Genomic DNA, 12,066 nt, shown 5'->3' on the forward strand with positions numbered 1-12,066 from the left:
GTGTGTGTGTGTGTGAGTGTGTGTGCGCGTGCGTTTGTGTGTTTGTCTTCGTTATGTGTGTAGGGTGGGTGGTTGTGGTTGTGTTGTGTGTGTGTGTGTGTGAGTGTGTGTGTGTGTTTGTGTGTGTGTCTTCGTTATCAAGGGGGAGCCCACCCACCTGACCCAACCCAACACTCGCTCCCAACCGAAGGATGGGTTTGTGGTAGGGTGGGTGGTTGTGGTTGTAGTTGTGTGTGTGTGTGTGTGTGTGTGTGTGTGTGTGTGTGTGTGTGTGTGTGTGTGTGTGTGTGTGTGTAATAATAATAGTAATAAAGGGTTTATTGAGACAAGCATATCTGTAGCTGAAAATAAACATTTTACAGGAGAAATATCCTAATATTACATGCTTAAAATTCATCACAAATTTAGTCAGTGTCCACGAGTTAATTATTTTGATTATTGTGGGCACTGCACTATTTTTGTATGTGTGTATCCGGGCCGGGCACGTATGGGGAGCGGCTTCTGGTGGCGGACACTGTGGCTGGGAAGGGGAGCTGCCGGAGGGAGTAGGCTCCTGTGGGGCCAGTGGAGAAGCTTTGTGGCAAGCTGGTGGAGGAGGTGTTGGTAGCGAGTGTGAAGGGTGGTGAGGTGTAGGGTGTGGAGGGCCTCCTGGTAGGTAGTGTAGTCGTGTGTGTGTGTGTGTGTTTTCCTAAGATTAAGCTTTGTGTATTGTTTGGGTGGTAGCTTTAAGATAACTTTGTTATTTTCTTTAGTTTGCTTGTTTGTTTGTTTTATTTTGTGAGTTACTGTGATAATAATATTGTGTGTGTGTGTGTGTCTGTCTTGTCTGTGTGGGCGTTGGGGACAGATAGAGAGGATGTTAGAAGAAAACGATCACGCGAAATTTTGGCAAGCGATTAACTGGGCCAGGGAACTAATGGTTTTGTTTTACATTAATTCTCTTTCACTCGTTAACATTTGGTTTTAGGTCAGTGTTGGATGCCTGAGAAGAGAGTTTATATTGTCTAATATTTTTCGAAAGAAATATAAAGTGGAAATGGCTGTATGTTTTGGCAGCATTATAAGTGGAAATGTTTATATACATTTTATATACTTAATTTAGACAGTTTTTTAAAACTAGTTAAGCAGGAGATGTTTTGATGGTTTGGATACTAATTAAAGTATCTATCAAGTCATAAAAAAGTAAGCTCCCTCCCTACCGCCCAGTTCGTCGATATTTTGCCTAATATCTAGTGATTTCTACGTGTTTTCCTGTGTTTCTTTGCTCAGGTGTGTAGATATTAGTAGCAGAAGGAAGAAGGAAAGAGAGATAAAGGAGGGTGAAGAGGAAGGAATGAGAAAGGGAGGAATAGGTGGAGGAGCAGGCAAGCCACAATAGGTACTCTCCCTCCACTTCCTCAATATTTTGCCTAATATCTCATGTTTTCTAAGTGTTTTGATGTGTTTCTAGGCTCAGGCGTGTAGATGGGAGCAGGAGAAGAAAGAACAAAGGAAGAGGACGAAGAAGAAAGGAAAAATGGAAGTGGAAGAAGAGGAGGAGCCAAGCCACAATATTTAGGTAAGTCCCCTTTTTAATGTTACTGTTCTTTATAACGCATTTTTGTGTTTTTGGGTTATATCTAAAAGTATTTTGAGTGTGTTTGGTAGTGTTGCAGGGTGTTTTGGGTGTATTTTGTGTGTTTTCAGTGTGTGTTAGATGTTTTTAAGTATATTTTACTTATCTTGAGTGTGGTGTAGAGGGTGTTTGAATATATGGGTGTGTTCTGAGTGCGGTTAGGGGAATTTTGAGTTGTTGTATGGTGTATTGAGTGTGTTTTAGTTTAGTTTTAAGGGTTTTAAGTGGTCTGTGCATGATATCTATCTTTGATAAGGTTGATATCAATGTAATCTGTCAATACATCCATCAAACCTCCCTTAAAAACCCGTGTGATTCTGATTTGTAAAGCGCAGAGGGCACATATTTTTGAGGGTTGGTTTTTGCGAGTGATTGAAATAGTAGTGTTGAAACAAGTGTCTTTTAGAAATACAACTTAGTCGACCACTGTTTTCAAAGTCCACAGTTAGGAGGAAGTTTGTTCTTAAGAGTGTTTCTGTTTCTGCTTTTGATTTGCTAGATATCATGTTAATCTGTCAATAGATCATCAAACATCCCTGCAAAACTGGAGGGGTTTGGGTGTTTTTTTTTTTTTGGGGTGTTTGGGGTGAAAGGGTGTTTTTGTGGGGTTTGGGTGTGTTTTTGTGGTGTTTGAGTGTTTTGGGGTTTTGGGGATATTTGGGTGTGTGTTTGGGGTATTTAGGTATGTTTTTTGGGGGGTTTTGAGTGTGTTTTGGGTGTGTTTAAGATGTGTTTGGGTGATGTTTGGATGTGTGTCTCATCTGCATGTTGAAACACTAGCAGGTGGTGTAACTTCATTTATTTATTTATTTTTTTTTTTCTTTCTTTCTTTTCAACAACCTCGGCCTTTTTCCCAACCTAACCTAACCTAACCCTAACCACTCCTCTCTCCCTGGCAGGTCCAAACACTCTGCACCAAACTATATATATATATATATATATATATATATATATATATATATATATATATATATATATATATATATATATATATATATATATATTTTTTTTTTTTTTTTTTTTATGTATATTTATTTTTTCCCTCTTTTTTTCAATAATTCCCAGCCCATCCCAGCCTAACCTAGTGCAACAACCCCAGTACTATTCCCTCCCTTTCTTTTGCAGTTCCATTCATGTTTTTTTAATGTTTTTCCTAATATTTTTTCCTGTTTTCTCTTACATTTTCAACAATTTAAGGGCATGCTGTGATCCAGATTTGAAAAATTTATTTAAAAACAAAGTTATAAAATTTATGACTTGAAATTTTGAGGATATTGTAAGCTATAGGTTGTCTTTGAAGTATTTACCTTGTTGTATTGATATGATAATCCAAATATCTTACTTATGGGTTTTAGGGTTCAGATTTTCCTGTATAATCACTCCCAGATCTTTTTCCTCTTTAGTCTTCATTATTTTTTCCTCTCCCATCAAATAGTTCCTTACCGGTCTTCTCTTACTCTTTCCAAGTTCCATTACATGGTATTTGTTGACATTAAACTCCAATTTCCACTCCACTCATAAATCTTGTTTCTATCTTTCTGTAACAGCAAACAGTCCTCCCTGGTTTTGATAACTCTTAGCATCTCTACATCATCACCAAACATATTAATAGAACTGATTACTGTAATGTGAATGTCGTTTACATAAATCTGAAACATAATGGGGGCTAACACTGACCCTTGTGGCACTCTGCTGGTTACTTAACCCCAAGATGAGTATGTATCTCTGATCACAGTTCTCATTTCCCTATCCTTCAAATAATCTCTTGTCCATTGGAGCACGGTTCCTCACAGTCCTCCTACGTTCTCTACTTCCCAAAATAGTCTTCCATGCGGGACTTTATCAAAAACCTTTTTTATATCCAGGTATACTGTGTCCATCATCCGTCTCTGCTTTCCAGTCCTTCTGTAACCCAGAAGTAGAAGCGTAATAAGTTTGATAAACATGGCTTTATATGTGTGTGTGTGTGTGTGTGTGTGTGTGATTTACCTAGGTGTAGTTTTCCAGGCTTTACGCTGGTGTGGCCCTGTCTCCATATCTACACTTATCCAATTTTTCTTTAAGCTCTGCACACTCGTTGCTAACACCACTTCTTCACCCAAACTGTTCCACGTCTCACACATCTTTGCGGGAAACTATATCTTTTTAACATCTCCCAGACATCTTCCCTTCCTCAGCTTTTTACTATGCGATCTTGTTGTTTGAATGTCATATTCTTCTCTCAGTCTAACCTAACCTTGTAATTTTATTTATTGATTTATTTATTTTTAACTGACCTAATCTAACCTAACCAAACATTTGCAGGTCCGCAGAAAACGACACGCTGATTTATTTGAAGTCAAGGATGGAGATTAAAACGGCCTTTAAAAACACCACACCCGTTTTGTCCACCGCCATCACCACCTTCTCCCAGATCAAGGAAGTGTATTACGGACTCACACAAAAGGAAGAGGTGCGAGTGAGTGTGTTTGGATGCATTTGGGTGTGTTTTGTGTCTGTTTGGGTGTGTTTTGAGTGTGTTTGGTGTGTTTTGGGGTTCTTGGGAGCATTTGGGATGTGTTTTGAGGTGTTTTGGATGTGTTTTGAGTGTGTTTAGATGTGTTTTGGTATGTTTGGATATATTCAGGTGTGTTTGAGTGTGTTTGGGAGTGTGTTTCATGTGTTTTGGTATGTTTGGGTATATTGAGGTGTCTTTGGGTGTGTTTGAGTCTGTTTGGGTGTGTTTTGAGTGTGTTTGAGTGTGTTTGAGTATGTGTAGGACTAGAAATCATGGCAGGAAGATTAGAAAACAAGGCTGCAGGTTAGATATAAGAAAATATTTCTTTAGTCATAGGGTGGTAGACTTCTGGAATGCATTGCCAGAGAGGGTTGTAAATAGCACTAGTTTGACAATGTTTAAAAACAGATTAGATAAGCACTTAAATTTATTAGATTTATAGTTATGTATAGTGCTGCATGATAGTTTTTATAAGAAATTTACTATAGTTAAACAAGACATGGGGATCACAGATTGTAGAGGAATTCGCTGCAGGACTTAGCCCTGTTAATGGGCCAAATATTTAGAATTAGTATATAATGTATTGTGTACTTGTAAGTGTATCTTTAAGTACTGATGACGAGGTCGCTGTGCGACTGATACAGGATAAAGTAGATGGGCCCTGGTGGCCCTAATATTTATGTTATGTTATGTTAATTTATGTTAAGTTAATAGAACTATCAGATTACCCTTAAAAACCTGTGTAACTGAAACAATAGTCTTTTGAAAATATAGGTTATATGGCCACCGAGGTGAGACTACCCTTAAAACCCGAGTGACTGAAATTAGAATCTTTTTAAAATATAGGGTATGTTGCCACAATTTTCAAAGCCCACAGATATGACAAGCCTTTTTCGTAAGAGTTTTTGTGCTGTTGATAGAGAAGATATCATACTAATCTGTCAATAGGGCCATTAAACTACCCTTCAAAACCTGTGAGACTGAAATTAGAATCTTTTTAAAATATAGGGTATGTTGCCACAATTTTCAAAGCCCACAGATAGGACAAGCCTTTTTCGTAAGAGTTTTTGTGCTGTTGATAGAGAAGATATCATACTAATCTGTCAATAGGACCATTAAACTACCCTTCAAAACCTGTGAGACTGAAATTAGTGTCTTTTTGAAATATATGTTTTATTACTAGTCATTGGCAGATGAGAGCACCATAAGGTAGTGGTCCCACCATTTTGTTTATTCCTACTTTCAGTATACTAGTATTAGGCACATAATAGCACCATATTGTAGAGGGCAACATGACAGTATACTAGAGTTTATTCACTGATGGTGGGTTCCTGAGTCACACAGGTGAGGGAGTACAAAATGGGAAACATTTCCAAAGTTCAGTTATTAACAGAATACCTATAGCTATATGTTATGTGGTGCATGCATAACACTCACAGCTGTGACCTGCAAAGCTTCACTATTATTTGTGTGTGTTCACACTGTTGTTAGTGGTTTACACTTAAATCCCTCCTTCATCACCCTCCATCTCGGTCTCTGGCTGTGTGGAACCATTCTTTCATAATGACTTCGACAGAGGCTGCTGCTGTTTTATGCCTATATTCTGGATGCTTGCACACACACTTTCTTAGAAAAAAAAAAAAAAAAAAAATATTAGTCAATTTCTATTTACCTCTTCATTAAATATGGTCACAGTTTCCAAAAACTTGAACATTTGGTTGCATGACCAACACTTTACTATTGCACTACCATCTATACAAGACTTATATTGTAAAGACATTATATAGATATCACTGATATGTTACATGAAACAAACAGCACTCAAACATTTTACTTGAGTGGGAAAGGAGTGCTAGAACAAGCAAGGAGAGAATGTATGGACAGAGGGAGGTGGAGGCTCTTCTGCCATAGCCACTCCGTTATGGGACACTCCTGCAGAGAGTGAGGCATAAGAGAATAGAATAGAGAAATAGATTCAAACAAATTGAACTACTATACTTACTGATAATGGTATCCTGCAACTTCAAGATGGTAAAAACTGTGTTTCTCTCCTTTGCCACAGCAGTTGTATTGCACAGCCAAGGAGTTTGTCACAGCATACCTAAGAATGCACTTTATTGTGTCTTGCAGGTTAGCACCCCTATCACACAAAAATGTGCAATCTGAAATGGAAAAGAAAAATCTGATACCAAATCTAACACACACAATCATTCACAAATAATCACCACTCCAATGCTTACCATAAACTAATTTGAAGTAATATCCCACTCAATTCAAAACTCAAGAAAACTGCTTGTTCAGCTTTATATTCACCCTCGCGTTGGATTTGGTAAATTGAGGTTGTTATTTAAGCCTCTTTATCACTGCAATAAAGTACTAAGCATTAACCTGAACCACGTGACTCCTATACTGATCTCCGTTAATAATGAAATACTAGCTTTGATAAGCACACCACACTAACTCCCTCCTTCTCCTCTTTACAGGTGAGTACCCGTATCACAGGTCACACCGTGGGACTGACACCGCTGCAGCAACCCTTCGGAATAAAGTCAAGTACAAATTACGGTTTGCTAGGCGTTAGGTGTTAGGCATAGGGCGATAGGCGGCGCGGCTAACCATTCTCTTCCAGGTACATGTTAATTATCTAGTCTTCTTCAGTAATGCCCTGGTTACTTTTGGCTAAAATAAGCGTCTTGTGTGTGTGTGTGTGTGTGTGTGTGTGTGTGTGTGTGTGTGTGTGTATATGTATTTACCTAGTTGTAGTTTTACAGGGCCTGGGATTTATGTTCGTGTGGCCCCGTCTCCATATCTTCACTTATCCAATCTTACTTTAAAAGTATGCACACTCGTTGCAGACACTACTTCTTCATTTAAACTGTTCCACGTCTCAATACATCTTTGCGGTAAACTATATTTTTTAACATCTCTCAGACGTGTGTGTGTGTGTGTGTGTGTGTGTGTGTGTGTGTGTGTGTGTGTGTGTGTGTGTGTAAGTGTGTGTAAGTAAGATTACTTTTTTTTTTTTACAGGTCTAATTAATACTTATTTCTTACAGGTCAAACTAATATCTCTCCTTTTCTCTGGCAGGACAAACTAATCTTTCTAAGTTCTTTAAACATATAGTGTTATTCATGCGTTTTTCCTGTTTTTTTGTTTCGGTGCGAAAAAAAAAAATGCTTTTTCCCTCTTTCTTTGGTTTCTCTATATATATATGCTTTTTTTCATCAATTTTATTGTTCTGAGGCATAAAAATGTAAAATGACTTGAATATAAAAAAAAATTTTCAATCGATAATTTTTTTTTTTTTTTTTTTTTTTTTTTTTTTCATAAAACACCTGAAAAACATAAATAAGACATTATAAGAAATATAATGTTTTGCCTGCTTTTCTGAGTTTTGGTGCATAAAATGCTGGAAAACACCAAAATAACCTGTTTTTGACATAGTATATCAGTTCCTTAAACAAATATTGTTTAATCATGCGTTTTGCCTGCATTTCTGTGTTTTGGTGAAAAAAAAAGCTGAAAACTACTAAACTAACAAGTTTTTCATACTTTTTCTTTGGTTGTCTCTATATTGGCTTTTCATGAATTTTATCATTTTGAAGCATAAAAATGTAAAATGACTTGAATATACAAAACTTTTAATTGAGGTAGCCTTTTTTTTTTTTTTTTTTTTTTTTTTTTTTTTTTTTTTCTTTCATAAAACACCTTAAAAAAACATAAATAAGACGTTTTAACAAATATAGTGTTTTTGCCTGCTTTTCTGTGTTTTGGTGCAAAAAACAGCTGAAAACTCCTGAAATAACACTTTGTTCCTCTTTCTTTGGTCTCTCTTTATTGCCTTGTTTTCATCAAGTTTATCGTTCTGAGGCATAAAAATGTAAAATGACCTCAATATACAAAAATTTTCAATCGATAGTTTTTTTTTTTTTTTTTTTCACCTTAAAAACATAAATAAGACATAAGAAATATAGTGTTATGCCTGCATTTCTGAGTTTTGGTGCATAAAATGCTGGAAAACACCAAAATAACCCATTGTTGACATATTTCAGTTCCTTAAACAAATATTGTTTAATCATGCGTTTTGCCTGCATTTCTGTATTTTGGTGGAAAAAAAAAAGCTGGAAACTACTAAACTTAACAAGTTTTTCTTACTTTTTCTTTGGTTGTCTCTATATTGGCTTTTCATGAATTTTATCATTTTGAAGCATAAAAATGTAAAATGACTTGAATATACAAAACTTTCAATGGAGATAGTCTTTTTTCATAAAACACCTTGAAAACACATAAATAAGAAGTTTCAATAAATATAGTGTTTTATCTGCATTTCTGAGTTTTAGTGCATAATATGCTGGAAAACAATATAATAAATAACCCATTTTTGACATATTTGAGTTCCTTAAACAAATAATGTGTAATCATGCGTTTTGCCTGCATTTTTGTGTTTTGGTGCGAAAACAAGCCGATATAGAGAAACGAAAGAAAAGTAAGAAACACGTGTTATTTTACTAATTTTCATCTTGTTTTGCACGAAAACACAGAAATGCAGACAAAACGCATGATTACACATTATTTGTTTAAGGAACAGAAATATGTCAAAAATGGGTTATTAAGGTATTTTTGATCATTTTATGCACCAAAACTCAGAAATGCACGCAAAAGACTATATTTCTTTAAACATCTTATTTATGTGCTATTAAGATGTTTTATGAAAAAAAAACTCGATTGGAAATTTTGTATATTGAATTCATTTTACATGTTACCTATGTCTCAAAATGATAAGATTGATGAAATCAAGCCAATATAGAGAAACGAAAGTAAAAGTAAGAAAAATGTATTATTTTAGTAGTTTTCAGCTTTTTTTGCACCAAAACACAGAAATGCAGGCAAAACGAATGATTACACAATATTTGTTTAAGGAACAGAAGTATGTCAAAAATGGGTTATATTGGTGTATTCCAGCATTTTATACACCAAAAACTTAGAAATGCAGGCAAAACACTATATTTGTTAAAATATCTTATTTATATGTGTTTTTAAGGTGTTTTATGAAAAAACAAATTTTTTATTTATTTTTTATTTTTTTTCATAAAACACCTTAAAAACAGATAAATAAGACATTTTTTAACAAATATAGTGTTGAATTCCATTTCCCAATTTTTACTCCATTCCCAGATCTTATTTAGGTCTTCTTGCAGATTTCGCAATCCTCTTTTCGCTTTATAACTCCGCAGTTTCGTATCATCTGCAAACAGATTTATGTAGCTGTTCACTCCTTCTGGCATGTCGTTAATATAAATGTGTGTTTATGTGTTTGTGTATTTACCTAGTTGTAGTTTTACAGGGCCTGGGCTTTACGCTAGTGTGGCCCCGTCTCGACATCTACACTTATCCAATTTTTCTTTCAAACTATGCACACTCGTTGCTGACACCACTTCTTCACCCAAACTGTTCCACGTCCCAACACATCTTTGCAGGAAACTATATTTTTTTTAACATCTCTCGGACATCTTCCCTTCCTCGGCTTTTTACCATGCGATCTTGTTGTTTGAATGTCATATTCTTCTCTCAGTCTAACCTAACCTTGTAATTTTATTGATTTATTTATTTATTTTAACTAACCTAATAAAACCTAACCAAATATTTGCAGGTCCGCAGAAAACGACACGCCGATTTATTTGAAGTCACCACACCCATTTTGTCCACCGCCATCACCAGCACCAGGTCTTCCTTGTCTATTTTTTTAGTGCCATTGACTATCTTGTACATTGTTATTAGGTCCCCTCATTCTCTTCTATCTTGTAAGATTGGCAGTCACATTTCCTTCAGCCATTCTTTGTATATTAGGTCCTTTAGTTCTGGCATCATCTTTTTAGCAATCTTCTGTATCTGTTCTAATCTTCTTATATCCTTTTCAGAACTCGTGGAGACCACACCACAGCTGCATATTCCAGCCTTGGGCGTATCATGCTTGTGATGATTTTTTTCATCATATCTTTGTCCATGAATTGAAATGTCATTCTTATATTTGTCAACATTTTACATGATAATCCAAATATCTTGCTTATGTGTTTTTTGGGTTCAGATTTTCCTGTATAATCACTCCCAGATCTTTTTCCTCTTTAGTCTTCATTATTTGTTCCTTATCCATCAGGTAGTTCCATACTGGTCTTCTCTTACTCTTTCTTAGTTCCATTACGTGACATTTCTTGGCATTAAACTCCAATTTCCACTTCCTGCTCCATTCATAGATCTTGTTTATATCTTCCTGTTGTAACAGCAAAACGTCCTCCCTGGTTTTGATAACTCTTAGCAGCTTTGCATCATCAGCAAATAGATTAATATAACTGTTTACCCCATTGTGAATGTCGTTTACATAAATCTGGAACATAATGGGGGCTAACACTGACCCTTGTTGCATTCTGCTGGTTACTTAACCTCAAGTTGAGTATGTATCTATGATCACAGTTCTCATTTCCCTGTCCTTCAAATAATCCCTTATCCATTCTGATAAGGTTCCTTGCAATCCTCCTATGTTCTCTAGTTTCTAAAGTAATCTTTCATGAGGGACTTTATCAAAAGCTTTTTTCATGTCCAGGTATACTGTGTCCACCATCCGTCTCTGCTTTCCAGTCCTTCTGTAACTCTCGAGTAGAAGCTTAATAAGTTTGATACACATGACCGTCCTGTCCTGAACCCAAATTGTCTGTTCTATATGACTTTTTCTTCTTCCAGATGTTTAACCCATTTTTCTTTGATAATTATTTGACACAACTTCCCCAAAATGCTTGTAAGTGACGCTGGTCTGTAGTTTAGTGGTTCAGTTGCCTTTCGTCCTTTAAATATCGGTATTACCTTGGCTGTCTTCCATTCTAGTGGAACTTTCACTTCATTTAGTGAACTTGTAATTATTTCCCAAATTGTGTGTGTGTGTGTGTGTGTGTGTGTGTGTGTGTGTGTGTGTGTGTGTGTGTGTGTGTGTGTGTGTGTGTATTTACCTAGTTGTATTTTACGGGAGGGGAGCCTATGGTGGTGTTGTCGCATCTCTGTATCTCACAGTGTCTAATTTTGTGTTCAAGTGGTGGTGGTGGTGGACTTTGCACACACCACCTCTCTGTCCAGTCTGTTCCATATATCTATCACTCTCTCTGTCTTCAGTCTCTTTCTCACCGTTGAAATGTTGCATCCCTTTCTATATTTTATCGCTATTTTCATGGTAACTGTTCTACTGATCTTGCTAACTGCATGCCTCCCTTCCTCCTGTGGCCACGCTGCACAAGGCTTTCTTCTTCCTCTCATTCCTATTCTGTCCAACTCGCTAATGCAAGAGTTAATCAGTACGCTCAATCATTCATCCCTTTCACTAGTAAACTCTGGAACTCCCTCCCTGCATCTGTATTTCCGAATTCCTATAACTTGTCTTCTTTTAAGAGGGAGGTATCGAGGCATTTGCTCCCCTAATTCTGGCTGACGGTTTTGGCACTTTTTGAACTCTTTGGAGAGCCAGCGCTCAAGTGGGCCTTTTTCTAACTTTCTTTTTTTTTTGCCCTTGGCTGGCCCTCTTCCCTACATTAAAAAAAAAAAAAAAAAAAAAAAAAAAAGCTGTTTTTCTTGAAGTCTCTTCTGTAGTTCTTTTGTGAGTTTTAGTCTATGTCCTCTTGTGTCCCTTGTGTCCCTCTTCAGCAGGTCCATCCTATCAGGAAGCTCCATATTATTCATTATTCTGTAGATGGTCGACAGGTCGCCTCTTTCTCTTCTCTGCTCCAGTGTTGGTCAGTCCAGTCTCTTTTCATACGTAAGAGCCGACGAGGTTGGGGCCAGTTTGGTGGCCGCTCTTTGTAGCCTTTCAATTTTGGTGATATTCTTCCTGGTGTGAGGTGACCACAGTACTGCTGCATACTCCAGTCGTGGTCTAATCAAGGATGCCAATAACTTTTTCACCATATCTTCATCA

At 36.6% G+C, this 12,066-nt stretch overlaps 1 long non-coding RNA gene across 4 annotated transcripts; it reads left to right on the forward strand.

Annotated features, from left to right (window-relative positions):
* Window positions 1–343: 343 nt before the first annotated feature.
* On the forward strand, window positions 344–10,086 carry LOC123501035. 4 transcript variants are annotated; one of them, XR_006673541.1, is made up of 5 exons: window positions 344–651; window positions 1,451–1,558; window positions 3,920–4,067; window positions 6,596–6,665; window positions 9,763–9,801. It is a non-coding gene; the product is annotated as an uncharacterized LOC123501035 (long non-coding RNA). The 4 variants fall into 4 exon arrangements; XR_006673540.1 differs by lacking the exons at window positions 6,596–6,665; window positions 9,763–9,801 and adding an exon at window positions 10,031–10,086 and having other exon boundaries at window positions 346–651; XR_006673539.1 differs by lacking the exon at window positions 6,596–6,665 and having other exon boundaries at window positions 346–651; window positions 9,763–9,824.
* Window positions 10,087–12,066: the final 1,980 nt, after the last annotated feature.

This window comes from Portunus trituberculatus, chromosome 1 (genome assembly GCF_017591435.1).
Source record: "Portunus trituberculatus isolate SZX2019 chromosome 1, ASM1759143v1, whole genome shotgun sequence".
Lineage (NCBI taxonomy): Eukaryota > Metazoa > Arthropoda > Malacostraca > Decapoda > Portunidae > Portunus > Portunus trituberculatus.